The sequence below is a fragment of the Stenella coeruleoalba genome (genome assembly GCF_951394435.1).
Source record: "Stenella coeruleoalba genome assembly, contig: scaffold_165, whole genome shotgun sequence".
In the NCBI taxonomy this organism is placed as follows: Eukaryota; Metazoa; Chordata; class Mammalia; order Artiodactyla; family Delphinidae; genus Stenella; species Stenella coeruleoalba.
Genome location: NW_027646037.1, coordinates 526,375 through 551,244, shown reverse-complemented (window position 1 = coordinate 551,244; position 24,870 = coordinate 526,375). Strand labels below are relative to the sequence as shown.

General features: G+C 43.8%; 1 long non-coding RNA gene across 1 annotated transcript in view; it reads left to right on the top strand.

Annotated features, from left to right (window-relative positions):
• Nucleotides 1-24,870, top strand: part of LOC307181370 — a 161,236-nt gene that overhangs the window by 104,053 nt on the left and 32,313 nt on the right. Inside the window, exon 2 of the long non-coding RNA XR_013826606.1 lies at nucleotides 6,556-6,641. This is a non-coding gene — a long non-coding RNA (uncharacterized lncRNA). The remainder of the gene's footprint in view (nucleotides 1-6,555; nucleotides 6,642-24,870) is intronic.

Sequence of the window (24,870 nt, the reverse complement as noted above, 5' to 3'; positions counted from 1 at the left end):
TTGAGCAAGGAGTAGCTCTTGTCTATTCCATATTTGACCTAAGGAACTTTATCTGTGCTCATTTCAATCTCTGGTTTTATGCAGCACCCCAACTCACCTTTACCCTTAAGCAAGCATAAGTTGGTTTTCTAAATTTGAGTCCCTGTTCTGTTCTGTAATTCAGTTCCTGTGTAGCCAAGTTTACATTCCGTGTATTACTGATATCTTATGATGTTTCTTTTTCTGTGTGACTTACTTCAGTTAGAATCATCACACCTGAATCCACTCATTGTGCTGCTAAGGGCCTGATGACACAGATTTCATTGCTGAGTGATATTGCTTTGTAAGTAAATACCACAACTTCTTTATCCATTTTTCACTTTCTGCGATGTTGAACTTGTACTGTAAACGAGGTTCTTGTAAACAGAGGCGTCCCAAACTTTGGGGTGGCCGTGTCTCTTTGATTTTAATTTCCCTAAGCTATAGGACCATAAGTGGAAGTGCCCTAGGCTCTGTTGCTTTGTTTTTTAGATGTTTCAGGAAACACCATACACTTCTCCCGAGTGTCTGTTGGCAATTTACATCCCGCCCATCAGCATAACAAGGCTCCCAGTTCTCCATGGCCTGTCCTGCCTTTCTGGATTTTACACTTTTTTCAGATGGCCCTTTTGACCGGGGGGAAGTGAGACTTCTTGTAGTGCAGATTTCCTTTGCAAGCTTGCTTGGTTGGCCAAAAAGGGCGTATGCGTTTTTTCCTGAATATATTCAGGAAAAAACGCATACGCCCTTTTTGGCCAAGTGCATCATTGTGGACGTTCTGCCTCTTTTCCTATGCTTTCAATGCAATTCCAGTCTACCTCCTGAAATCGGTTTCCTGCAATTCTGCCCCGCTTTCAAGTCCTCTTGGCAGCCTTACTTCAGTCTATTTTTGGATGATAGCTGTCATTTATAACTCTGCAGGTTTGTGAATTACAGTGCCCCTGAGCTCCTTTCTTCAACTCGCTTTCTTGTGACCTGGCCGCAACACCGCAGGATGGCTTCAGGCCCTAATCTGGTTCCGGCCCGGCATGCTGAGCCTTTGGTTAATTCCTCTTCCTGGTGGGAAATGAGAGTTGAATTTGCCCGTCCAGACACCTCCAGCTAGCCTCTCATTGGTTCTCGCTATTCCTGTTCATCTTCCGCAGAAATTGCAAACTGGGCCAAACAGGAGGTTAAAGGGACTGACTCTCCAAGTGGGGAGAGTGTTAGTAAAGCGTCTGGAATGTTGCACCCGAGTACCAGGGGAGGAAAACTGAGACATATTTGAACACGTCTCCCGATCACATGGTTGATCATACTCTAGGTTCCACATGCATGTTTTAGCTGAAGGAAGAATACCTTAAACCTGGGTAGTTGAAACCCGTGGAATGGGTACCATGCAATATGACTTCAAAGGGTCTTCATTTGCTCACCGAACCTCTCCAATCCTATCACTGCTGCGTTTATGCCCCTGTACACATGCTTGATTCTCTTTCGGAGACATAGCAATCCATAGGTTTTAAGATACTTACTAGTCAGGTACATTCTTAGGCGTTTAATATGGGGTGTTGAGTCCATTTCGTTGAGCAAGGAGTAGCTCTTGTCTATTCCATATTTGACTTAAGGAACTTTATCTGTGCTCATTTCAATCTCTGGTTTTATGCAGCACCCCAACTCACCTTTACCCTTAAGTAAGCATAAGTTGGTTTTCTAAATTTGAAACCCTGTTCTGTTCTGTAATGCAGTTCCTGTGTAGCCAAGTTTCCATTCCGTGTATTACTGATATCTTATGATGTTTCTTTTTCTGTGTGACTTACTTCAGTTAGAATCATCATACCTGAATCCACTCATTGTGCTGCTAAGGGCCTGATGACACAGATTTCATTGCTGAGTGATATTGCTTTGTAAGTAAATACCACAACTTCTTTATCCATTTTTCACTTTCTGCGATGTTGAACTTGTACTGTAAACGAGGTTCTTGTAAACAGAGCCGTTCCAAACTTTGGGGTGTCTGTGTCTTTTTGATTTTAATTTCCCTAAGCTATAGGACCATAAGTGGAAGTGCCCTAGGTTCTGTTGCTTTGTTTTTTAGATGTTTCAGGAAACACCATAGACTTCTCCCGAGTGGTTGTTGGCAATTTACATCCCGCCCATCAGCATAACAAGGCTCCCAGTTCTCCATGGCCTGTCCTGCCTTTCTGGATTTTACACTTTTTTCAGATGGCCCTTTTGACCGGGGGGAAGTGAGACTTCATTGTAGTGCAGATTTCCTTTGCAAGCTTGCTTGGTTGGCCAAAAAGGGCGTATGCGTTTTTTCCTGAATATATTCAGGAAAAAACGCATACGCCCTTTTTGGCCAAGTGCATCATTGTGGACGTTCTGCCTCTTTTCCTATGCTTTCAATGCAATTCCAGTCTACCTCCTGAAATCGGTTTCCTGCAATTCTGCCCCGCTTTCAAGTCCTCTTGGCAGCCTTACTTCAGTCTATTTTTGGACGATAGCTGTCATTTATAACTCTGCAGGTTTGTGAATTACAGTGCCCCTGAGCTCCTTTCTTCAACTCGCTTTCTTTTGAGCTGGCCGCAAAACCGCAGGATGGCTTCAGGCCCTAATCTGGTTCCGGTACGGCACGCTGAGCCTTTGGTTATTTCCTCTTCCTGGTGGGAAATGAGAGTTAAATTTGCCCGTCCAGACACCTCCAGTTAGCCTCTCATTGGTTCTCGCTATTCCTGTTCATCTTCCGCAGAAATTGCAAACTGGGCCAAACAGGAGGTTAAAGGCGCTGACTCTCCAAGTGGGGAGAGTGTTAGTAAAGCGTCTGGAATGTTGCACCCGAGTACCAGGGGAGGAAAACTGAGACATATTTGAACACGTCTCCCGTTCACATGGTTGATCATACTTGGGTTCCACATGCATGTTTTAGCTGAAGGAAGAATACCTTAAACCTGGAGAGTTGAGACCCGTGGAATGGGTACCATGCAATATGACTTCAAAGGGTCTTCATTTGCTAACCGAACCTCTCCAATCCTATCACTGCTGCGTTTATGCCCCTGTACACATGCTTGATTCTCTTTTGGAGACATAGCAATCCATAGGTTTTACGATACTTACTAGTCAGGTACATTCTTAGGCGTTTAATATGCGGTGTTGAGTCCACTTCGTTGAGCAAGGAGTAGCTCTTGTCTATTCCATATTTGACTTAAGGAACTTTATCTGTGCTCATTTCAATCTCTGGTTTTATGCAGCACCCCAACTCACCTTTACCCTTAAGCAAGCATAAGTTGGTTTTCTAAATTTGAGACCCTGTTCTGTTCTGTAATTCAGTTCCTGTGTAGCCAAGTTTCCATTCCGTGTATTACTGATATCTTATGATGTTTCTTTTTCTGTGTGACTTATTTCAGTTAGAATCATCATACCTGAATCCACTCATTGTGATGCTAAGGGCCTGATGACATAGATTTCATTGCTGAGTGATAATGCTTTGTAAGTAAATACCACAAATTCTTTATCCATTTTTCACTTTCTGCGATGTTGAACTTGTACTGTAAACGCGGTTCTTGTAAACAGAGCCGTTCCAAACTTTGGGGTGGCTGTGTCTTTTTGATTTTAATTTCCCTAAGCTATAGGACCATAAGTGGAAGTGCCCTAGGCTCTGTTGCTTTGTTTTTTAGATGTTTCAGGAAACACCATACACTTCTCCCGAGTGGTTGTTGGCAATTTACATCCCGTCCATCAGCATAACAAGGCTCCCAGTTCTCCATGGCCTGTCCTGCCTTTCTGGATTTTACACTTTTTTCAGATGGCCCTTTTGACCGGGGGGAAGTGAGACTTCATTGTAGTGCAGATTTCCTTTGCAAGCTTGCTTGGTTGGCCAAAAAGGGCGTATGCGTTTTTTCCTGAATATATTCAGGAAAAAACGCATACGCCCTTTTTGGCCAAGTGCATCATTGTGGACGTTCTGCCTCTTTTCCTATGCTTTCAATGCAATTCCAGTCTACCTCCTGAAATCGGTTTCCTGCAATTCTGCCCCGCTTTCAAGTCCTCTTGGCAGCCTTACTTCAGTCTATTTTTGGACGATAGCTGTCATTTATAACTCTGCAGGTTTGTGAATTACAGTGCCCCTGAGCTCCTTTCTTCAACTCGCTTTCTTGTGACCTGGCCGCAACACCGCAGGATGGCTTCAGGCCCTAATCTGGTTCTGGCACGGCACGCTGAGCCTTTGGTTAATTCCTCTTCCTGGTGGGAAATGAGAGTTGAATTTGCCCGTCCAGACACCTCCAGCTAGTCTCTCATTGGTTCTCGCTATTCCAGTTCATCTTCCGCAGAAATTGCAAACTGGGCCAAACAGGAGGTTAAAGGGACTGACTCTCCAAGTCGGGAGAGTGTTAGTAAAGCGTCTGGAATGTTGCACCCGAGTACCAGGGGAGGAAAACTGAGACATATTTGAACACGTCTCCTGATCACATGGTTGATCATACTCTGGGTTCCACATGCATGTTTTAGCTGAAGGAAGAATACCTTAAACCTGGTTAGTTGAAACCAGTGGAATGGGTACCATGCAATATGACTTCAAAGGGTCTTCATTTGATCACCGAACCTCTCCAATCCTATCACTGCTGCGTTTATGCCCCTGTACACATGCTTGATTCTCTTTCGGAGACATAGCAATCCATAGGTTTTAAGATACTTACTAGTCATGTACATTCTTAGGCGTTTAATATGCGGTGTTGAGTCCATTTCGTTGAGCAAGGAGTAGCTCTTGTCTATTCCATATTTGGCTTAAGGAACTTTATCTGTGCTCATTTCAATCTCTGGTTTTATGCAGCACCCCAACTCACCTTTCCCCTTAAGCAAGCATAAGTTGGTTTTCTAAATTTGAGAACCTGTTCTGTTTTGGAATTCAGTTCCTGTGTAGCCAAGTTTACATTCCGTGTATTACTGATATCTTATGATGTTTCTTTTTCTGTGTGACTTATTTCAGTTAGAATCATCATACCTGAATCCACTCATTGTGCTGCTAAGGGCCTGATGACACAGATTTCATTGCTGAGTGATATTGCTTTGTAAGTGAATACCACAACTTCTTTATCCATTTTTCACTTTCTGCGATGTTGAACTTGTACTGTAAACGAGGTTCTTGTAAACAGAGCTGTTCCAAACTTTGGGGTGGCTGTGTCTTTTTGATTTTAATTTCCCTAAGCTATAGGACCATAAGTGGAAGTACCCTAGGCTCTGTTGCTTTGTTTTTTAGATGTTTCAGGAAACACCATACACTTCTCCGGAGTGTCTGTTGGCAATTTACATCCCGCCCATCAGTATAACAAGGCTCCCAGTTCTCAATGGCCTGTTGACTTTCTGGATTTTACACTTTTTTCAGATGGCCCTTTTGACCGGGGGGAAGTGAGACTTCATTGTAGTGCAGATTTCCTTTGCAAGCTTGCTTGGTTGGCCAAAAGAGCGTATGCGTTTTTTCCTGAATATATTCAGGAAAAAACGCATACGCCCTTTTTGGCCAAGTGCATCATTGTGGACGTTCTGCCTCTCTTCCTATGCTTTCAATGCAATTCCAGTCTACCTCCTGAAATCGGTTTCCTGCAATTCTGCCCCGCTTTCAAGTCCTCTTGGCAGCCTTACTTCAGTCTATTTTTGGACGATAGCTGTCATTTATAACTCTGCAGGTTTGTGAATTACAGTGCCCCTGAGCTCCTTTCTTCAACTCGCTTTCTTGTGACCTGGCCGCAACACCGCAGGATGGCTTCAGGCCCTAATCTGGTTCCGGCCCGGCATGCTGAGCCTTTGGTTAATTCCTCTTCCTGTTGGGAAATGAGAGTTAAATTTGCCCGTCCAGACACCTCCAGCTAGCCTCTCATTGGTTCTCGCTATTCCTGTTCATCTTCCGCAGAAATTGCAAACTGGGCCAAACAGGAGGTTAAAGGGACTGACTCTCCAAGTGGGGAGAGTGTTAGTAAAGCGTCTGGAATGTTGCACCCGAGTACCAGGGGAGGAAAACTGAGACATATTTGAACACGTCTCCCGTTCACATGGTTGATCATACTCTGGGTTCCACATGCATGTTTTAGCTGAAGGAAGAATACCTTAAACCTGGAGAGTTGAGACCCGTGTAATGGGTACCATGCAATATGACTTCAAAGGGTCTTCATTTGCTCACCGAACCTCTCCAATCCTATCACTGCTGCGTTTATGCCCCTGTACACATGCTTGATTCTCTTTCGGAGACATAGCAATCCATAGGTTTTAAGATACTTACTAGTCAGGTACATTCTTAGGCGTTTAATATGCGGTGTTGAGTCCATTTCGTTGAGCAAGGAGTAGCTCTTGTCTATTCCATATTTGGCTTAAGGAACTTTATCTGTGCTCATTTCAATCTCTGGTTTTATGCAGCACCCCAACTCACCTTTCCCCTTAAGCAAGCATAAGTTAGTTTTCTAAATTTGAGACCCTGTTCTGTTCTGTAATTCAGTTCCTGTGTAGCCAAGTTTACATTCCGTGTATTACTGATATCTTATGATGTTTCTTTTTCTGTGTGACTTATTTCAGTTAGAATCATCATACCTGAATCCACTCATTGTGCTGCTAAGGGCCTGATGACACAGATTTCATTGCTGAGTGATATTGCTTTTTAAGTAAATACCACAACTTCTTTATCCATTTTTCACTTTCTGCGATGTTGAACTTGTACTGTAAACGAGGTTCTTGTAAACAGAGCCGTTCCAAACCTTGGGGTGGCTGTGTCTTTTTGATTTTAATTTCCCTAAGCTATAGGACCATAAGTGGAAGTGCCCTAGGTTCTGTTGCTTTGTTTTTTAGTTGTTTCAGGAAACACCATACACTTCTCCCGAGTGGTTCTTGGCAATTTACATCCCGCCCATCAGTATAACAAGGCTCCCAGTTCTCCATGGCCTGTCCTGCCTTTCTGGATTTTACACTTTTTTCAGATGGTCCTTTTGACCGAGGGGAAGTGAGACTTCATTGTAGTGCAGATTTCCTTTGCAAGCTTGCTTGGTTGGCCAAAAAGGGCGTATGCGTTTTTTCCTGAATATATTCAGGAAAAAACGCATACGCCCTTTTTGGCCAAGTGCATCATTGTGGACGTTCTGCCTCTTTTCCTATGCTTTCAATGCAATTCCAGTCTACCTCCTGAAATCGGTTTCCTGCAATTCTGCCCCGCTTTCAAGTCCTCTTGGCAGCCTTACTTCAGTCTATTTTTGGACGATAGCTGTCATTTATAACTCTGCAGGTTTGTGAATTACAGTGCCCCTTAGCTCCTTTCTTCAACTCGCTTTCTTGTGACCTGGCCGCAACACCGCAGGATGGCTTCAGGCCCTAATCTGGTTCCGGCACGGCATGCTGAGCCTTTGGTTAATTCCTCTTCCTGGTGGGAAATGAGAGTTAAATTTGCCCGTCCAGACACCTCCAGCTAGTCTCTCATTGGTTCTCGCTATTCCTGTTCATCTTCCGCAGAAATTGCAAACTGGGCCAAACAGGAGGTTAAAGGGACTGACTCTCCAAGTCGGGAGAGTGTTAGTAAAGCGTCTGGAATGTTGCACCCGAGTACCAGGGGAGGAAAACTGAGACATATTTGAACACGTCTCCCGTTCACATGGTTGATCATACTCTGGGTTCCACATGCATGTTTTAGCTGAAGGAAGAATACCTTAAACCTGGAGAGTTGAGACCCGTGTAATGGGTACCATGCAATATGACTTCAAAGGGTCTTCATTTGCTCACCGAACCTCTCCAATCCTATCACTGCTGCATTTATGCCCCTGTATACATGCTTGATTCTCTTTCGGAGACATAGCAATCCATAGGTTTTAAAATACTTACTAGTCAGGTACATTCTTAGGCGTTTAATATGCGGTGTTGAGTCCATTTCATTGAGCAAGGAGTAGCTCTTGTCTATTCAATATTTGACTTAAGGAACTTTATCTGTGCTCATTTCAATCTCTGGTTTTATGCAGCACCCCAACTCACCTTTACCCTTAAGCAAGCATAAGTTGGTTTTCTAAATTTGAGACCCTGTTCTGTTCTGTAATTCAGTTCCTGTGTATCCAAGTTTCCATTCCGTGTATTACTGATATCTTATGATGTTTCTTTTTCTGTGTGACTTATTTCAGTTAGAATCATCATACCTGAATCCACTCATTGTGCTGCTACGGGCCTGATGACATAGATTTCATTGCTGAGTGATACTGCATTGTACGTAAGTACCACAAGTTCTTTATCCATTTTTCACTTTCTGTGATATTGAACTTGTACGGTAAAGGAGGTTCTTGTAAACGGAGGCGTCCCAAACTTTGGGGTGGCTGTGTCTTTTTGATTTTAATTTCCCTAAGCTATAGGACCATAAGTGGAAGTGCCCTAGGCTCTGTTGCTTTGTTTTTTAGATGTTTCAGGAAACACCATACACTTCTCCTGAGTGTCTGTTGGCAATTTACATCCCGCCCATCAGCATAACAAGGCTCCCAGTTCTCCATCGCCTGTCCTGCCTTTCTGGATTTTACACTTTTTTCAGATGGCCCTTTTGACCGGGGAGAAGTGAGACTTCATTGTAGTGCAGATTTCCTTTGCAAGTTTGCTTGGTTGGCCAAAAAGGGCGTATGCGTTTTTTCCTGAATATATTCAGGAAAAAACGCATACGCCCTTTTTGGCCAAGTGCATCATTGTGGACGTTCTGCCTCTCTTCCTATGCTTTCAATGCAATTCCAGTCTACCTCCTGAAATCGGTTTCCTGCAATTCTGCCCCGCTTTCAAGTCCTCTTGGCAGCCTTACTTCAGTCTATTTTTGGACGATAGCTGTCATTTATAACTCTGCAGGTTTGTGAATTACAGTGCCCCTGAGCTCCTTTCTTCAACTCGCTTTCTTGTGACCTGGCCGCAACACCGCAGGATGGCTTCAGGCCCTAATCTGGTTCCGGTCCGGCATGCTGAGCCTTTGGTTAATTCCTCTTCCTGGTGGGAAATGAGAGTTAAATTTGCCCGTCCAGACACCTCCAGCTAGCCTCTCATTGGTTCTCGCTATTCCTGTTCATCTTCCGCAGAAATTGCAAACTGGGCCAAATAGGAGGTTAAAGGGACTGACTCTCCACGTGGGGAGAGTGTTAGTAAAGCGTCTGGAATGTTGCACCCGAGTACCAGGGTACGAAAACTGAGACATATTTGAACACGTCTCCCGTTCACATGGTTGATCATACTCTAGGTTCCACATGCATGTTTTAGCTGAAGGAAGAATACCTTAAACCTGGGTAGTTGAAACCCGTGGAATGGGTACCATGCAATATGACTTCAAAGGGTCTTCATTTGCTCACCGAACCTCTCCAATCCTATCACTGCTGCGTTTATGCCCCTGTACACATGCTTGATTCTCTTTCGGAGACATAGCAATCCATAGGTTTTAAGATACTTACTAGTCATGTACATTCTTAGGCGTTTAATATGGGGTGTTGAGTCCATTTCGTTGAGCAAGGAGTAGCTCTTGTCTATTCCATATTTGGCTTAAGGAACTTTATCTGTGCTCATTTCAATCTCTGGTTTTATGCAGCACCCCAACTCACCTTTACCCTTAAGCAAGAATAAGTTGGTTTTCTAAATTTGAGACCCTGTTCTGTTCTGTAATTCAGTTCCTGTGTAGCCAAGTTTACATTCCGTGTATTACTGATATCTTATGATGTTTCTTTTTCTGTGTGACTTATTTCAGTTAGAATCATCATACCTGAATCCACTCATTGTGCTGCTAAGGGCCTGATGACACAGATTTCATTGCTGAGTGATATTGCTTTGTAAGTAAATACCACAAATTCTTTATCCATTTTTCACTTTCTGCGATGTTGAACTTGTACTGTAAACGAGGTTCTTGTAAACAGAGCCGTTCCAAACTTTGGGGTGGCTGTGTCTTTTTGATTTTAATTTCCCTAAGCTATAGGACCATAAGTGGAAGTGCCCTAGGTTCTGTTGCTTTGTTTTTTAGATGTTTCAGGAAACACCATACACTTCTCCCGAGTGGTTGTTGGCAATTTACATCCCGCCCATCAGCATAACAAGGCTCCCAGTTCTCCATGGCCTGTCCTGCCTTTCTGGATTTTACACTTTTTTCAGATGGCCCTTTTGACCAGGGGGAAGTGAGACTTCATTGTAGTGCAGATTTCCTTTGCAAGCTTGCTTGGTTGGCCAAAAAGGGCGTATGCGTTTTTTCCTGAATATATTCAGGAAAAAACGCATACGCCCTTTTTGGCCAAGTGCATCATTGTGGACGTTCTGCCTCTCTTCCTATGCTTTCAATGCAATTCCAGTCTACCTCCTGAAATTGGTTTCCTGCAATTCTGCCCCGCTTTCAAGTCCTCTTGGCAGCCTTACTTCAGTCTATTTTTGGACGATAGCTGTCATTTATAACTCTGCAGGTTTGTGAATTACAGTGCCCCTGAGCTCCTTTCTTCAACTCGCTTTCTTGTGACCTGGCCGCAACACCGCAGGATGGCTTCAGGCCCTAATCTGGTTCCGGCCCGGCATGCTGAGCCTTTGGTTAATTCCTCTTCCTGGTGGGAAATGAGAGTTAAATTTGCCCGTCCAGACACCTCCAGCTAGCCTCTCATTGGTTCTCGCTATTCCTGTTCATCTTCTGCAGAAATTGCAAACTGGGCCAAACAGGAGGTTAAAGGGACTGACTCTCCAAGTGGGGAGAGTGTTAGTAAAGCGTCTGGAATGTTGCACCCGAGTACCAGGGGAGGAAAACTGAGACATATTTGAACACGTCTCCCGATCACATGGTTGATCATACTCTAGGTTCCACATGCATGTTTTAGCTGAAGGAAGAATACCTTAAACCTGGGTAGTTGAAACCCGTGGAATGGGTACCATGCAATATGACTTCAAAGGGTCTTCATTTGCTCACCGAACCTCTCCAATCCTATCACTGCTGCGTTTATGCCCCTGTACACATGCTTGATTCTCTTTCGGAGACATAGCAATCCATAGGTTTTAAGATACTTACTAGTCATGTACATTCTTAGGCGTTTAATATGGGGTGTTGAGTCCATTTCGTTGAGCAAGGAGTAGCTCTTGTCTATTCCATATTTGGCTTAAGGAACTTTATCTGTGCTCATTTCAATCTCTGGTTTTATGCAGCACCCCAACTCACCTTTACCCTTAAGCAAGAATAAGTTGGTTTTCTAAATTTGAGACCCTGTTCTGTTCTGTAATTCAGTTCCTGTGTAGCCAAGTTTACATTCCGTGTATTACTGATATCTTATGATGTTTCTTTTTCTGTGTGACTTATTTCAGTTAGAATCATCATACCTGAATCCACTCATTGTGCTGCTAAGGGCCTGATGACACAGATTTCATTGCTGAGTGATATTGCTTTGTAAGTAAATACCACAACTTCTTTATCCATTTTTCACTTTCTGCGATGTTGAACTTGTACTGTAAACGAGGTTCTTGTAAACAGAGCCGTTCCAAACTTTGGGGTGGCTGTGTCTTTTTGATTTTAATTTCCCTAAGCTATAGGACCATAAGTGGAAGTGCCCTAGGTTCTGTTGCTTTGTTTTTTAGATGTTTCAGGAAACACCATACACTTCTCCCGAGTGGTTGTTGGCAATTTACATCCCGCCCATCAGCATAACAAGGCTCCCAGTTCTCCATGGCCTGTCCTGCCTTTCTGGAATTTACACTTTTTTCAGATGGCCCTTTTGACCGGGGGGAAGTGAGACTTCATTGTAGTGCAGATTTCCTTTGCAAGCTTGCTTGGTTGGCCAAAAAGGGCGTATGCGTTTTTTCCTGAATATATTCAGGAAAAAACGCATACGCCCTTTTTGGCCAAGTGCATCATTGTGGACGTTCTGCCTCTCTTCCTATGCTTTCAATGCAATTCCAGTCTACCTCCTGAAATCGGTTTCCTGCAATTCTGCCCCGCTTTCAAGTCCTCTTGGCAGCCTTACTTCAGTCTATTTTTGGACGATAGCTGTCATTTATAACTCTGCAGGCTTGTGAATTACAGTGCCCCTGAGCTCCTTTCTTCAACTCGCTTTCTTTTGAGCTGGCCGCAACACCGCAGGATGGCTTCAGGCTCTAATCTGGTTCCGGTACGGCACACTGAGCCTTTGGTTAATTCCTCTTCCTGGTGGGAAATGAGAGTTAAATTTGCCCGTCCAGACACCTCCAGCTAGCCTCTCATTGGTTCTCGCTATTCCTGTTCATCTTCCGCAGAAATTGCAAACTGGGCCAAACAGGAGGTTAAAGGGACTGACTCTCCAAGTGGGGAGAGTGTTAGTAAAGCGTCTGGAATGTTGCACCCGAGTACCAGGGGAGGAAAACTGAGACATATTTGAACACGTCTCCCGATCACATGGTTGATCATACTCTAGGTTCCACATGCATGTTTTAGCTGAAGGAAGAATACCTTAAACCTGGGTAGTTGAAACCCGTGGAATGGGTACCATGCAATATGACTTCAAAGGGTCTTCATTTGCTCACCGAACCTCTCCAATCCTATCACTGCTGCGTTTATGCCCCTGTACACATGCTTGATTCTCTTTCGGAGACATAGCAATCCATAGGTTTTAAGATACTTACTAGTCAGGTACATTCTTAGGCGTTTAATATGGGGTGTTGAGTCCATTTCGTTGAGCAAGGAGTAGCTCTTGTCTATTCCATATTTGGCTTAAGGAACTTTATCTGTGCTCATTTCAATCTCTGGTTTTATGCAGCACCCCAACTCACCTTTACCCTTAAGCAAGAATAAGTTGGTTTTCTAAATTTGAGACCCTGTTCTGTTCTGTAATTCAGTTCCTGTGTAGCCAAGTTTACATTCCGTGTATTACTGATATCTTATGATGTTTCTTTTTCTGTGTGACTTATTTCAGTTAGAATCATCATACCTGAATCCACTCATTGTGCTGCTAAGGGCCTGATGACACAGATTTCATTGCTGAGTGATATTGCTTTGTAAGTAAATACCACAACTTCTTTATCCATTTTTCACTTTCTGTGATGTTGAACTTGTACTGTAAACGAGGTTCTTGTAAACAGAGCCGTTCCAAACTTTGGGGTGGCTGTGTCTTTTTGATTTTAATTTCCCTAAGCTATAGGACCATAAGTGGAAGTGCCCTAGGTTCTGTTGCTTTGTTTTTTAGATGTTTCAGGAAACACCATACACTTCTCCCGAGTGGTTGTTGGCAATTTACATCCCGCCCATCAGCATAACAAGGCTCCCAGTTCTCCATGGCCTGTCCTGCCTTTCTGGATTTTACACTTTTTTCAGATGGCCCTTTTGACCGGGGGAAGTGAGACTTCATTGTAGTGCAGATTTCCTTTGCAAGCTTGCTTGGTTGGCCAAAAAGGGCGTATGCGTTTTTTCCTGAATATATTCAGGAAAAAACGCATACGCCCTTTTTGGCCAAGTGCATCATTGTGGACGTTCTGCCTCTCTTCCTATGCTTTCAATGCAATTCCAGTCTACCTCCTGAAATCGGTTTCCTGCAATTCTGCCCCGCTTTCAAGTCCTCTTGGCAGCCTTACTTCAGTCTATTTTTGGACGATAGCTGTCATTTATAACTCTGCAGGCTTGTGAATTACAGTGCCCCTGAGCTCCTTTCTTCAACTCGCTTTCTTTTGAGCTGGCCGCAACACCGCAGGATGGCTTCAGGCTCTAATCTGGTTCCGGTACGGCACACTGAGCCTTTGGTTAATTCCTCTTCCTGGTGGGAAATGAGAGTTAAATTTGCCCGTCCAGACACCTCCAGCTAGCCTCTCATTGGTTCTCGCTATTCCTGTTCATCTTCCGCAGAAATTGCAAACTGGGCCAAACAGGAGGTTAAAGGCGCTGACTCTCCAAGTGGGGAGAGTGTTAGTAAAGCGTCTGGAATGTTGCACCCGAGTACCAGGGGAGGAAAACTGAGACATATTTGAACACGTCTCCCGATCACATGGTTGATCATACTCTAGGTTCCACATGCATGTTTTAGCTGAAGGAAGAATACCTTAAACCTGGGTAGTTGAAACCCGTGGAATGGGTACCATGCAATATGACTTCAAAGGGTCTTCATTTGCTCACCGAACCTCTCCAATCCTATCAGTGCTGCGTTTATGCCCCTGTACACATGCTTGATTCTCTTTCGGAGACATAGCAATCCATAGGTTTTAAGATACTTACTAGTCATGTACATTCTTAGGCGTTTAATATGGGGTGTTGAGTCCATTTCGTTGAGCAAGGAGTAGCTCTTGTCTATTCCATATTTGGCTTAAGGAACTTTATCTGTGCTCATTTCAATCTCTGGTTTTATGCAGCACCCCAACTCACCTTTCCCCTTAAGCAAGCATAAGTTGGTTTTCTAAATTTGAGACGCTGTTCTGTTTTGGAATGCAGTTCCTGTGTAGCCAAGTTTACATTCCGTGTATTAGTGATATCTTATGATGTTTCTTTTTCTGTGTGACTTATTTCAGTTAGAATCATCGTACCTGAATCCACTCATTATGCTGCTACGGGCCTGATGACATAGATTTCATTGCTGAGTGATACTGCATTGTACGTAAGTACCACAAGTTCTTTATCCATTTTTCACTTTCTGTGATATTGAACTTGTACGGTAAACGAGGTTCTTGTAAACGGAGGTGTCCCAAACTTTGGGGTGGCTGTGTCTTTTTGATTTTAATTTCCCTAAGCTATAGGACCATAAGTGGAAGTGCCCTAGGCTCTGTTGCTTTGTTTTTCAGATGTTTCAGGAAACACCATACACTTCTCCCGAGTGGTTGTTGGCAATTTACATCCCGCCCATCAGCATAACAAGGCTCCCAGTTCTCCATGGCCTGTCCTGCCTTTCTGGATTTTACACTTTTTTCAGATGGCCCTTTTGACCGGGGGGAAGTGAGACTTCATTGTAGTGCAGATTTCCTTTGCAAGCTTGCTTGGTTGGCCAAAAAGGGCGTATGCGTTTTTTCCTGAATATATTCAGGAAAAAACGCATACGCCCTTTTTGGCCAAGTGCATCATTGTGGATGTTCTGCCTCTTTTCCTATGCTTTCAATGCAATTCCAGTCTACCTCCTGAAATCGGTTTCCTGCAATTCTGCCCCGCTTTCAAGTCCTATTGGCAGCCTTACTTCAGTCTATTTTTGGACGATAGCTGTCATTTATAACTCTGCAGGTTTGTGAATTACAGTGCCCCTGAGCTCCTTTCTTCAACTCGCTTTCTTTTGAGCTGGCCGCAACACCGCAGGATGGCTTCAGGCCCTAATCTGGTTCCGGCCCGGCATGCTGAGCCTTTGGTTAATTCCTCTTCCTGGTAGGAAATGAGAGTTAAATTTGCCCATCCAGACACCTCCAGCTAGTCTCCATTGGTTCTCGCTATTCCTGTTCATCTTCCGCAGAAATTGCAAACTGGGCCAAACAGGAGGTTAAAGGGACTGACTCTCCTAGTCGGGAGAGTGTTAGTAAAGCGTCTGGAATGTTGCACCCGAGTACCAGGGTACGAAAACTGAGACATATTTGAACACGTCTCCCGATCACATGGTTGATCATACTCTAGGTTCCACATGCATGTTTTAGCTGAAGGAAGAATACCTTAAACCTGGGTAGTTGAAACCCGTGGAATGGGTACCATGCAATATGACTTCAAAGGGTCTTCATTTGCTCACCGAACCTCTCCAATCCTATCACTGCTGCGTTTATGCCCCTGTACACATGCTTGATTCTCTTTTGGAGACATAGCAATCCATAGGTTTTAAGATACTTACAAGTCAGGTACATTCTTAGGCGTTTAATATGCGGTGTTGAGTCCATTTCGTTGAGCGAGGAGTAGCTCTTGTCTATTCCATATTTGGCTTAAGGAACTTTATCTGTGCTCATTTCAATCTCTGGTTTTATGCAGCACCCCAACTCACCTTTACCCTTAAGCAAGCATAAGTTGGTTTTCGAAATTTGAGACCCTGTTCTGTTTTGGAATGCAGTTCCTGTGTAGCCAAGTTTACATTCCGTGTATTAGTGATATCTTATGATGTTTCTTTTTCTGTGTGACTTATTTCAGTTAGAATCATCGTACCTGAATCCACTCATTATGCTGCTACGGGCCTGATGACATAGATTTCATTGCTGAGTGATACTGCATTGTACGTAAGTACCACAAGTTCTTTATCCATTTTTCACTTTCTGTGATATTGAACTTGTACGGTAAACGAGGTTCTTGTAAACGGAGGCGTCCCAAACTTTGGGGTGGCTGTGTCTTTTTGATTTTAATTTCCCTAAGCTATAGGACCATAAGTGGAAGTGCCCTAGGCTCTGTTGCTTTGTTTTTTAGATGTTTCAGGAAACACCATACACTTCTCCCGAGTGGTTGTTGGCAATTTACATCCCGCCCATCAGCATAACAAGGCTCCCAGTTCTCCATGGCCTGTCCTGCCTTTCTGGATTTTACACTTTTTTCAGATGGCCCTTTTGACCGAGGGGAAGTGAGACTTCATTGTAGTGCAGATTTCCTTTGCAAGCTTGCTTGGTTGGCCAAAAAGGGCGTATGCGTTTTTTCCTGAATATATTCAGGAAAAAACGCATACGCCCTTTTTGGCCAAGTGCATCATTGTGGATGTTCTGCCTCTTTTCCTATGCTTTCAATGCAATTCCAGTCTACCTCCTGAAATCGGTTTCCTGCAATTCTGCCCCGCTTTCAAGTCCTCTTGGCAGCCTTACTTCAGTCTATTTTTGGACGATAGCTGTCATTTATAACTCTGCAGGTTTGTCAATTACAGTGCCCCTGAGCTCCTTTCCTCAACTCGCTTTCTTTTGACCTGGCCACAACACAGCAGGATGGCTTCAGGCCCTAATCTGGTTCCGGTACGACACGCTGAGCCTTTGGTTATTTCCTCTTCCTGTTGGGAAATGAGAGTTAAATTTGCCCATCCAGACACCTCCAGCTAACCTCTCATTGGTTCTCGCTATTCCTGTTCATCTTCCGCAGAAATTGCAAACTGGGCCAAACAGGAGGTTAAAGGCGCTGACTCTCCAAGTGGGGAGAGTGTTAGTAAAGCGTCTGGAATGTTGCACCCGAGTACCAGGGGAGGAAAACTGAGACATATTTGAACACGTCTCCCGATCACATGGTTGATCATACTCTAGGTTCCACATGCATGTTTTAGCTGAAGGAAGAATACCTTAAACCTGGGTAGTTGAAACCCGTGGAATGGGTACCATGCAATATGACTTCAAAGGGTCTTCATTTGCTCACCGAACCTCTCCAATTCTATCAGTGCTGCGTTTATGCGCCTGTACACATGCTTGATTCTCTTTCGGAGACATAGCAATCCATAGGTTTTAAGATACTTACTAGTCATGTACATTCTTAGGCGTTTAATATGGGGTGTTGAGTCCATTTCGTTGAGCAAGGAGTAGCTCTTGTCTATTCCATATTTGGCTTAAGGAACTTTATCTGTGCTCATTTCAATCTCTGGTTTTATGCAGCACCCCAACTCACCTTTACCCTTAAGCAAGAATAAGTTGGTTTTCTAAATTTGAGACCCTGTTCTGTTCTGTAATTCAGTTCCTGTGTAGCCAAGTTTACATTCCGTGTATTACTGATATCTTATGATGTTTCTTTTTCTGTGTGACTTATTTCAGTTAGAATCATCATACCTGAATCCACTCATTGTGCTGCTAAGGGCCTGATGACACAAATTTCATTGCTGAGTGATATTGCTTTGTAAGTAAATACCACAACTTCTTTATCCATTTTTCACTTTCTGCGATGTTGAACTTGTACTGTAAACGAGGTTCTTGTAAACAGAGCCGTTCCAAACTTTGGGGTGGCTGTGTCTTTTTGATTTTAATTTCCCTAAGCTATAGGACCATAAGTGGAAGTGCCCTAGGTTCTGTTGCTTTGTTTTTTAGATGTTTCAGGAAACACCATACACTTCTCCCGAGTGGTTGTTGGCAATTTACATCCCGCCCATCAGCATAACAAGGCTCCCAGTTCTCCATGGCCTGTCCTGCCTTTCTGGATTTTACACTTTTTTCAGATGGCCCTTTTGACCGGGGGGAAGTGAGACTTCATTGTAGTGCAGATTTCCTTTGCAAGCTTGCTTGGTTGGCCAAAAAGTGCGTATGCGTTTTTTCCTGAATATATTCAGGAAAAAACGTATACGCCCTTTTTGGCCAAGTGCATCATTGTGGACGTTCTGCCTCTTTTCCTATGCTTTCAATGCAATTCCAGTCTACCTCCTGAAATCGGTTTCCTGCAATTCTGCCCCGCTTTCAAGTCCTCTTGGCAGCCTTACTTCAGTCTATTTTTGGACGATAGCTGTCATTTATAACTCTGCAGGTTTGTGAATTACAGTGCCCCTGAGCTCCTTTCTTCAACTCGCTTTCTTGTGACCTGGCCGCAACACCGCAGGATGGCTTCAGGCCCTAATCTGGTTCCGGCCCGGCATGCTGAGCCTTTGGTTAATTCCTCTTCCTGGTGGGAAATGAGAGTTAAATTTGCCCGTCCAGACACCTCCAGCTAGCCTCTCATTGGTTCTCGCTATTCCTGTTCATCTTCCGCAGAAATTGCAAACTGGGCCAAACAGGAGGTTAAAGGGACTGACTCTCCAAGTGGGGAGAGTGTTAGTAAAGCGTCTGGAATGTTGCACCCGAGTACCAGGGGAGGAAAACTGAGACATATTTGAACACGTCTCCCGATCACATGGTTGATCATACTCTAGGTTCCACATGCATGTTTTAGCTGAAGGAAGAATACCTTAAACCTGGGTAGTTGAAACCCGTGGAATGGGTACCATGCAATATGACTTCAAAGGGTCTTCATTTGCTCACCGAACCTCTGCAATCCTATCACTGCTGCGTTTATGCCCCTGTACACATGCTTGATTCTCTTTCGGAGACATAGCAATCCATAGGTTTTAAGATACTTACTAGTCATGTACATTCTTAGGCGTTTAATATGGGGTGTTGAGTCCATTTCGTTGAGCAAGGAGTAGCTCTTGTCTATTCCATATTTGGCCTAAGGAACTTTATCTGTGCTCATTTCAATCTCTGGTTTTATGCAGCACCCCAACTCACCTTTACCCTTAAGCAAGAATAAGTTGGTTTTCTAAATTTGAGACCCTGTTCTGTTCTGTAATTCTGTTCCTGTGTAGCCAAGTTTACATTCCGTGTATTACTGATATCTTATGATGTTTCTTTTTCTGTGTGACTTATTTCAGTTAGAATCATCATACCTGAATCCACTCATTGTGCTGCTAAGGGCCTGATGACACAGATTTCATTGCTGAGTGATATTGCTTTGTAAGTAAATACCACAACTTCTTTATCCATTTTTCACTTTCTGCGATGTTGAACTTGTACTGTAAACGAGGTTCTTGTAAACAGAGCCGTTCCAAACTTTGGGGTGGCTGTGTCTTTTTGATTTTAATTTCCCTAAGCTATAGGACCATAAGTGGAAGTGCCCTAGGTTCTGTTGCTTTGTTTTTTAGATGTTTCAGGAAACACCATACACTTCTCCCGAGTGGTTGTTGGCAATTTACATCCCGCCCATCAGCATAACAAGGCTCCCAGTTCTCCATGGCCTGTCCTGCCTTTCTGGATTTTACACTTTTTTCAGATGGCCCTTTTGACCGGGGGGAAGTGAGACTTCATTGTAGTGCAGATTTCCTTTGCAAGCTTGCTTGGTTGGCCAAAAAGGGCGTATGCGTTTTTTCCTGAATATATTCAGGAAAAAACGCATACGCCCTTTTTGGCCAAGTGCATCATTGTGGACGTTCTGCCTCATTTCCTATGCTTTCAATGCAATTCCAGTCTACCTCCTGAAATCGGTTTCCTGCAATTCTGCCCCGCTTTCAAGTCCTCTTGGCAGCCTTACTTCAGTCTATTTTTGGACGATAGCTGTCATTTATAACTCTGCAGGTTTGTGAATTACAGTGCCCCTGAGCTCCTTTCTTCAACTCGCTTTCTTGTGACCTGGCCGCAACACCGCAGGATGGCTTCAGGCCCTAATCTGGTTCCGGCCCGGCATGCTGAGCCTTTGGTTAATTCCTCTTCCTGGTGGGAAATGAGAGTTAAATTTGCCCGTCCAGACACCTCCAGCTAGCCTCTCATTGGTTCTCGCTATTCCTGTTCATCTTCCGCAGAAATTGCAAACTGGGCCAAACAGGAGGTTAAAGGGACTGACTCTCCAAGTGGGGAGAGTGTTAGTAAAGCGTCTGGAATGTTGCACCCGAGTACCAGGGTACGAAAACTGAGACATATTTGAACACGTCTCCCGATCACATGGTTGATCATACTTGGGTTCCACATGCATGTTTTAGCTGAAGGAAGAATACCTTAAACCTGGGTAGTTGAAACCCGTGGAATGGGTACCATGCAATATGACTTCAAAGGGTCTTCATTTGCTCACCGAACCTCTCCAATCCTATCACTGCTGCGTTTATGCCCCTGTACACATGCTTGATTCTCTTTCGGAGACATAGCAATCCATAGGTTTTAAGATACTTACTAGTCATGTACATTCTTAGGCGTTTAATATGGGGTGTTGAGTCCATTTCGTTGAGCAAGGAGTAGCTCTTGTCTATTCCATATTTGGCTTAAGGAACTTTATCTGTGCTCATTTCAATCTCTGGTTTTATGCAGCACCCCAACTCACCTTTACCCTTAAGCAAGAATAAGTTGGTTTTCTAAATTTGAGACCCTGTTCTGTTCTGTAATTCAGTTCCTGTGTAGCCAAGTTTACATTCCGTGTATTACTGATATCTTATGATGTTTCTTTTTCTGTGTGACTTATTTCAGTTAGAATCATCATACCTGAATCCACTCATTGTGCTGCTAAGGGCCTGATGACACAGATTTCATTGCTGAGTGATATTGCTTTGTAAGTAAATACCACAACTTCTTTATCCATTTTTCACTTTCTGCGATGTTGAACTTGTACTGTAAACGAGGTTCTTGTAAACAGAGCCGTTCCAAACTTTGGGGTGGCTGTGTCTTTTTGATTTTAATTTCCCTAAGCTATAGGACCATAAGTGGAAGTGCCCTAGGCTCTGTTGCTTTGTTTTTTAGATGCTTCAGGAAACACCATACACTTCTCCCGAGTGGTTGTTGGCAATTTACATCCCGCCCATCAGCATAACAAGGCTCCCAGTTCTCCATGGCCTGTCCTGCCTTTCTGGATTTTACACTTTTTTCAGATGGCCCTTTTGACCGGGGGGAAGTGAGACTTCATTGTAGTGCAGATTTCCTTTGCAAGCTTGCTTGGTTGGCCAAAAAGGGCGTATGCGTTTTTTCCTGAATATATTCAGGAAAAAACGCATACGCCCTTTTTGGCCAAGTGCATCATTGTGGACGTTCTGCCTCTCTTCCTATGCTTTCAATGCAATTCCAGTCTACCTCCTGAAATCGGTTTCCTGCAATTCTGCCCCGCTTTCAAGTCCTCTTGGCAGCCTTACTTCAGTCTATTTTTGGACGATAGCTGTCATTTATAACTCTGCAGGTTTGTGAATTACAGTGCCCCTGAGCTCCTTTCTTCAACTCGCTTTCTTGTGACCTGGCCGCAACACCGCAGGATGGCTTCAGGCCCTAATATGGTTCCGGCCCGGCATGCTGAGCCTTTGGTTAATTCCTCTTCCTGGTGGGAAATGAGAGTTAAATTTGCCCATCCAGACACCTCCAGCTAGCCTCTCATTGGTTCTCGCTATTCCTGTTCATCTTCCGCAGAAATTGCAAACTGGGCCAAACAGGAGGTTAAAGGGACTGACTCTCCAAGTGGGGAGAGTGTTAGTAAAGTGTCTGGAATGTTGCACCCGAGTACCAGGGGAGGAAAACTGAGACATATTTGAACACGTCTCCCGATCACATGGTTGATCATACTCTAGGTTCCACATGCATGTTTTAGCTGAAGGAAGAATACCTTAAACCTGGGTAGTTGAAACCCGTGGAATGGGTACCATGCAATATGACTTCAAAGGGTCTTCATTTGCTCACCGAACCTCTCCAATCCTATCACTGCTGCGTTTATGCCCCTGTACACATGCTTGATTCTCTTTCGGAGACATAGCAATCCATAGGTTTTAAGATACTTACTAGTCATGTACATTCTTAGGCGTTTAATATGGGGTGTTGAGTCCATTTCGTTGAGCAAGGAGTAGCTCTTGTCTATTCCATATTTGGCTTAAGGAACTTTATCTGTGCTCATTTCAATCTCTGGTTTTATGCAGCACCCCAACTCACCTTTACCCTTAAGCAAGAATAAGTTGGTTTTCTAAATTTGAGACCCTGTTCTGTTCTGTAATTCAGTTCCTGTGTAGCCAAGTTTACATTCCGTGTATTACTGATATCTTATGATGTTTCTTTTTCTCTGTGACTTATTTCAGTTAGAATCATCATACCTGAATCCACTCATTGTGCTGCTAAGGGCCTGATGACACAGATTTCATTGCTGAGTGATATTGCTTTGTAAGTAAATACCACAACTTCTTTATCCATTTTTCACTTTCTGCGATGTTGAACTTGTACTGTAAACGAGGTTCTTGTAAACAGAGCCGTTCCAAACTTTGGGGTGGCTGTGTCTTTTTGATTTTAATTTCCCTAAGCTATAGGACCATAAGTGGAAGTGCCCTAGGTTCTGTTGCTTTGTTTTTTAGATGTTTCAGGAAACACCATACACTTCTCCCGAGTGGTTGTTGGCAATTTACATCCCGCCCATCAGCATAACAAGGCTCCCAGTTCTCCATGGCCTGTCCTGCCTTTCTGGATTTTACACTTTTTTCAGATGGCCCTTTTGACTGGGGGGAAGTGAGACTTCATTGTAGTGCAGATTTCCTTTGCAAGCTTGCTTGGTTGGCCAAAAAGGGCGTATGCGTTTTTTCCTGAATATATTCAGGAAAAAACGCATACGCCCTTTTTGGCCAAGTGCATCATTGTGGACGTTCTGCCTCTCTTCCTATGCTTTCAATGCAATTCCAGTCTACCTCCTGAAATCGGTTTCCTGCAATTCTGCCCCGCTTTCAAGTCCTCTTGGCAGCCTTACTTCAGTCTATTTTTGGACGATAGCTGTCATTTATAACTCTGCAGGTTTGTGAATTACAGTGCCCCTGAGCTCCTTTCTTCAACTCGCTTTCTTTTGAGCTGGCCGCAACACCGCTGGATGGCTTCAGGCCCTAATCTGGTTCTGGCATGGCACGCTGAGCCTTTGGTTAATTCCTCTTCCTGGTAGGAAATGAGAGTTAAATTTGCCCGTCCAGACACCTCCAGCTAGTCTCCATTGGTTCTCGCTATTCCTGTTCATCTTCCACAGAAATTGCAAACTGGGCCAAACAGGAGGTTAAAGGGACTGACTCTCCAAGTCGGGAGAGTGTTAGTAAAGCGTCTGGAATGTTGCACCCGAGTACCAGGGTACGAAAACTGAGACATATTTGAACACGTCTCCCGATCACATGGTTGATCATACTCTAGGTTCCACATGCATGTTTTAGCTGAAGGAAGAATACCTTAAACCTGGGTAGTTGAAACCCGTGGAATGGGTACCATGCAATATGACTTCAAAGGGTCTTCATTTGCTCACCGAACCTCTCCAATCCTATCACTGCTGCGTTTATGCCCCTGTACACATGCTTGATTCTCTTTTGGAGACATAGCAATCCATAGGTTTTAAGATACTTACAAGTCAGGTACATTCTTAGGCGTTTAATATGCGGTGTTGAGTCCATTTCGTTGAGCGAGGAGTAGCTCTTGTCTATTCTATATTTGGCTTAAGGAACTTTATCTGTGCTCATTTCAATCTCTGGTTTTATGCAGCACCCCAACTCACCTTTACCCTTAAGCAAGCATATGTTGGTTTTCTAAATTTGAGTCCCTGTTGTGTTCTGTAATTCAGTTCCTGTGTAGCCAAGTTTACATTCCGTGTATTACTGATATCTTATGATGTTTCTTTTTCTGTGTGACTTACTTCAGTTAGAATCATCATACCTGAATCCACTCATTGTGCTGCTAAGGGCCTGATGACACAGATTTCATTGCTGAGTGATATTGCTTTGTAAGTAAATACCACAACTTCTTTATCCATTTTTCACTTTCTGCGATGTTGAACTTGTACTGTAAACGAGGTTCTTGTAAACAGAGCCGTTCCAAACTTTGGGGTGGCTGTGTGTTTTTGATTTTAATTTCCCTAAGCTATAGGACCATAAGTGGAAGTGCCCTAGGTTCTGTTGCTTTGTTTTTTAGATGTTTCAGGAAACACCATACACTTCTCCCGAGTGGTTGTTGGCAATTTACATCCCGCCCATCAGCATAACAAGGCTCCCAGTTCTCCATGGCCTGTCCTGCCTTTCTGGATTTTACACTTTTTTCAGATGGCCCTTTTGACCGGGGGGAAGTTAGACTTCATTGTAGTGCAGATTTCCTTTGCAAGCTTGCTTGGTTGGCCAAAAAGGGCGTATGCGTTTTTTCCTGAATATATTCAGGAAAAAACGCATACGCCCTTTTTGGCCAAGTGCATCATTGTGGACGTTCTGCCTCTTTTCCTATGCTTTCAATGCAATTCCAGTCTACCTCCTGAAATCGGTTTCCTGCAATTCTGCCCCGCTTTGAAGTCCTCTTGGCAGCCTTACTTCAGTCTATTTTTGGACGATAGCTGTCATTTATAACTCTGCAGGTTTGTGAATTACAGTGCCCCTGAGCTCCTTTCTTCAACTCGCTTTCTTGTGACCTGGCCGCAACACCGCAGGATGGCTTCAGGCCCTAATCTGGTTCCGGCCCGGCATGCTGAGCCTTTGGTTAATTCCTCTTCCTGGTGGGAAATGAGAGTTAAATTTGCCCGTCCAGACACCTCCAGCTAGCCTCTCATTGGTTCTCGCTATTCCTGTTCATCTTCCGCAGAAATTGCAAACTGGG